Source organism: Culex pipiens, chromosome 1, assembly GCF_016801865.2.
Source record: "Culex pipiens pallens isolate TS chromosome 1, TS_CPP_V2, whole genome shotgun sequence".
In the NCBI taxonomy this organism is placed as follows: Eukaryota; Metazoa; Arthropoda; class Insecta; order Diptera; family Culicidae; genus Culex; species Culex pipiens.
Window position 1 is genome coordinate 106,747,887 of NC_068937.1, and position 5,548 is coordinate 106,753,434.

Genomic DNA, 5,548 nt, shown 5'->3' on the forward strand with positions numbered 1-5,548 from the left:
TCTGGCTTCGCCATATTGGCCGCCATCTTGGATTGCACATTACCTTAGTACTTTGTAGTATTATATAACTCATATTCAAGTTCAGCGATCCCAAATTAGATAAATTTGATCCGTTGATTGCCTGTTACACATCTGAAAAAAAATCAAAATTTTCAGCTTCGCCATATTGGCCGCCATGTTGGATTGCACATTACCTTAGTACTTTGGAGTATTCTATGGCACATATTCAAGTTCAGCGACCCCAAATTAGTTGAATTTGACCCGTTGATTGCCTACATCTAAAAAAAACAAATTTTCTAGCTTCGCCATATTGGCCGCCATCTTGGATTGCACATTTTTAGTATTTTGAAATATTCTAAAGCTCATATTTGAGTTCAGCAGCCCTTTGTTAAATTTGACCTGTTCATTGCCGATTACATTTCTTTATAAAATATCGAATATTATAGCACCGCCATATTGGCCGCCATTTTGGATTGCACATTCCCTGAATACTTTGGAGTATTCTAGGAGTCATATTTGAGCTCAGCGACCCCAAATTAGTCAAAGTTGACTAGTCAGTAGAGATTTTCACAATTGCTTCATTTCGTGACGGGACAACGCGAGCAAAACCCTCTTTTGCAAAATGTCTGCGTTGTCCCGTCACGAAACGAAGTACCTGTCAAATCCACAAAATTTGACGAAATTAGGTGATCTAGGAAGCAAAATCTTCGTTTTTCATTTTAGAAACAACTGTAGAAAAGGGTTTTTCCAAAAACTTACTAGGAGAGCAGAGTTCTTCACTTTTGTGTATAAAAATCAAAATGATCCAATTGTACGATGTTGTCCCGTCACGCTACATATGTATCTCACTTGACTCAAACTTTTTTGTTTTTAAATGTCTGCTGGAGTGAATCTTATAGGAAATTTAATGTACTTTCCAAATTTGTATAAATATTGGTACCATTTCCCACAGATTTTAAAGTTATCAGCAAAAAACTGAAAACATATGCGTACAAACGTTGTCCCGTCACGAAAGAATCGGTCGTATGTGGGCAAACGTTTCTACGAACAAATGCACGCAAACAAACAAATCATGTTAACTGTCAAACTGTCAAAAAGTTTGTTTATTTGTTTGCCATAGTCTAATAGCTCCATTAGGGGCCATCCATAAACCACGCCATGTCCACGCGCCATACAAGAAGTTGATTTTTTGTTGTATGGACAATTGTCCATACGAAAAAAAAAGTGTGCACGTGGCATGTTATCTATGGTCCCTCAGACCTTTACAGAAAAAAAGCAATAGCAAATAGTCCCTACTTTGCTTACTTTTCCTTTCTTAATTCTTTTCCATAAATTAAAATTCCTACGCTTAGTTCAATTTTCTCAGTAAAGTGATTGGAGATAGGCCATGACTTGTTTGTTTGTTTGTTTGTTGTTGAATTACTTTAAAATAATTGAAAAATGACTTCCCAATCTATTTATGCCAAATATTTCATAAGGTTTGACAGAACTCCAAGTGACGTCAGCCTATTGAATGTTGAAATTTGTTTTTTTTTTTCGACTTCAACTTTCCAAGAGACCTTTCAATGGCTAAGGTTAGTGATTTTTCACGGCAAAAAAGAAAAATTTGCGGCATGCCAATCACAAAACATTCGAATTTCATGGCAATTTCAAGGCACTCGCAAATCAATTAAAAATTGACGAAAAAATATGATATTTTATAATAATTGAGCCATTTTATCGTTTGGCAAGACAAAGACTTATTTTTTGCCAAAATAAAATCTATTTGGCATAAGACGTTTGAAGACGTATGAAATGACATTTTTCCTTAACTCCTGACTAGGTTTTAACAAAGGTTTTATCAAGGCTTTGAGGATGTTATCAGGATTCAGTTGTAAAGCCTTGAACTCCTATGTAGGTTTTATAAATAGGCCGTGACAATCTTTTGCGGAGGTCCTTTTGGGTTTTAACAGAGGTTTATCGGGGTTCTGGGGAGGCTGTTACGACTTAGTGGTTTTAAAGTTGGTTTTGGCTGATAGGTTTTATAGCGGTTGTAACAGCTTTGATAAAGCCTAAAATGTTACTTGGGTATAATCCTTCTCTAAAAATGAACTTTTTATTAAAAGCTCGAAACCCCACCTTGATGTATACAAATCGATCCAGAATCGAAAACTGAACAAATGTCTGTGTGTATGTGTGCCTGTGTTTATGTGGGTGTGTACGCGTGTGTCTATGTGTTTGTATATGTCGTCAACAATGTCACTCAGTTTTCTCAGCACTGGCTGAACCGGTTTGACCAAACCAGTCGCATTCGACTTGGTTTAGGGTCCCATACGGTGCTATTGATATGTTTGAAGTTTCGATAAGTAGTTCAAAAGTTATGTATAAAATCGAATCGAAAGACCTTTCAAACGAGTGCGAAACAGTGAAGATCTGGCAACCCTGTCTCAAGTTATGGTCACTTATGTGATATTTATGTTTTTTTTATGCCGAATCTCACTTAAATGTATGTAAACGATGTCCGGATCCATCATCCAACCCATCGTTGGTTAGGTAATTGAAAGATCTGACAACTCTGTCTCGAGTTATTATCATTAAAGTTCTATTCAAGTTACTTTTTTACTCAGAGTCTAAAAAATAGCTGAAATTTGTGTCCAAACCACTCATATTACCCATTGTTAATAAAGGTAAAGTGAGGATGGAATCAACCACATAGGCGGATTAAGTGTCTACAACCCAACCCCACCTTTAGACGGGCTTCGATTTAAAAAATCGCCAAAAATCCATTTTCAACCAATTTTTTACCTGTAAAAAGCATTAGAGAGAAGCACTCTTAAAATTTTAGAAAATTTATGGGTTGGAAGTTTTACTTGTTTTATGTGACTTTGCCAATGTTTAAAAAAAAAATATTTTGGCTGTGTTTTTATACTAACATTTCCTATATTTTAAGTGAAAAGAAGTATGTAGTAATTTTTTTAGTGTCCCAGACTATGCCACTACGCATTTGTTTACAATTTAAATGATAATGGCGCCATTTTATAGCGCAAAATGTGAAAAACATGCAAAAAATTGAAAAGTGACTGTAAAAACATGAAAAAATTCAATAGGGGTCATTCCATCTCAACTGTGCACGAAAAAGTGCAAATTTAAAAATTACCCTCTCCGATCCTGCTCAAATTTGGCAGGGCTGTTGATACTATCAAAACATGCAAGAATCCCGAATTTCATCCAAATCGGACCACCCCCTCCATTTTTGTACCTCCCCAAAAATTCGACTTTTTGGCGATTTTTGACCAAACCTCCTAGTTTCAAACGGCGATAGCTCAGGAACCACAAATCTTAGAAGGTCGGTCTTAGACTCAATTTTGAAGGAAATTGGACGTAGAATCCATTTTCGTGATCAAAATGTTGATTAATTATTTTTTCTACCTGTATTGCGCAATTGAAAACTTTAAACGGCCGTATCTCAAAACACCCCAACTTATTTTTTTTATTTGACCGCACCATTGTGTTCCCCGGCCAATTTTACATAAGAATCGCCTATCGACAGAAATGAATATGTTTCGTTCCAGAGATATCGAATTTTAAAGTTTTGTGTTTTCGAGATTACCTACATCAGCTTCATTCGCCGCATCTGCTAGAAGCACACAGGCGGGCTTATCAATAACTGCTACCTGGTGTTCTGGGAGATGATTAATTTAATTTATATTTTTACTTTTTTTGCAACTTTTTATTCAAGTGGCTTTTTTATAATTTTTTTTATAATTTTACGCAAATATTTGTTCAAATGGCTCATAGGGAAAATTCTCGTATGTTTGGCAGGTTAAGTCCTCGCTCCTAGTTTCGTCCAATTTGCTCATTTTCACTATTTAAACAACAAATTTTGCAAAACTTTTGATAGAAACTTGCTTGTTCACTTCTTATTGAGTTATTTATCACTCGATTTCAGTTGAAAACGCTTTTAATCAGCTGTAATTGAATGCCAAAGCACTGATATGGCAACATTAGAGGAACGCTGGAATTAGATGCTGTTCCCCTACCTAGATCAATCTATTTTTGTGAAAGAAATATTTATTGGGATATTTTTTATGCACCGTTTTTTTACGTGTTGCTAACCGTTTTAGAGTACCTCCGAGGCCATGACTAGGGCCTTTATCATGGGCGGTAGCAAAATAGTGCCATTCAGCAAAAACCCCAAAACCTGCTTTATTATTATTTTTATTATAGTTTATTATTGACACTTTACCATAATTTGGCAAATCTGATTCATGGTTTAAAAGATTGATCATATTAAGTCAATTTTTATATTGTGAGCCAGCTCCATTTGATTAAAAGATGATTTTGGTCAAGGTACATTTAATTAAAAAAAATCCTTATACGTGAGGACAGCAGCCGTATTGTGTTCCAAGAATCCAAGAATGATAGAAGAAAAAAAACACTGTTGTTCGGACGGTGTCGAAATCATCGCAACTAAATTTGGGGAATTAGCCGCTTTGCAGCAGATCAAACTTTTGTGATTTTCTTACATTTTTAAGTTTTATACTTTCCAGAAATCCTTTTCCTACTCCTTGTGATCGTCCTTCACTAGAGTACAACGTATCAACAAATTTTATTCATTTTGATTCATATTTTACTCAATAATGTATCGTGCACTTATTGTTCAGTGTTACTAACAAGATTAATTGCATTTTCCTCTCGCTCCGTCGGAATCCAATTCTGCCCTTTACTGTGTGTCGTAATTGCTCTGTCCTGTGGGTTAACACAGAAATTCACTTCATTCATTTTTTTGAGCAGATAAATATTCGCGGTTAAACTCCAGTTTCCTACAGTGTTATACAGTTAATTTTTGCCCAATTTGATAAAGATTATTTATGATGAAATATTATTTCAATAAAATACCAGGTAGCAATTATTGATAAGCCCGCCTGTGTGCTTCTAGCAGATGCGGCGAATGAAGCTGATGTAGGTAATCTCGAAAACACAAAACTTTAAAATTCGATATCTCTGGAACGAAACATATTCATTTCTGTCGATAGGTGATTCTTATGTAAAATTGGCCGGGGAACACAATGGTGAGGTCAAATAAAAAAAAATAAGTTGGGGTGTTTTGAGATACGGCCGTTTAAAGTTTTCAATTGCGCAATACAGGTAGAAAAAATAAATTAATCAACATTTTGATCACGGAAATGGATTCTACGTCCAATTTCCTTCAAAATTGAGTCTAAGACCGACCTTCTAAGATTTGTGGTTCCTGAGCTATCGCCGTTTGAAACTAGGAGGTTTGGTCAAAAATCGCCAAAAAGTCGAATTTTTGGGGAGGTACAAAAATGGAGGGGGTGGTCCGATTTGGATGAAATTCGGGATTCTTGCATGTTTTGATAGTATCAACAGCCCTGCCAAATTTGAGCAGGATCGGAGAGGGTAATTTTCAAATGCTGTTCCGCTTCAGATGGAATGACCCATAGGCAAAATGTAATGATAGGAGGTGGTAGAATAGGCCAAATACTATCAAAAACAAACATAAACTAATCAAGATAAATGCAAATTAAAATACTAAAAAAGAAACAAG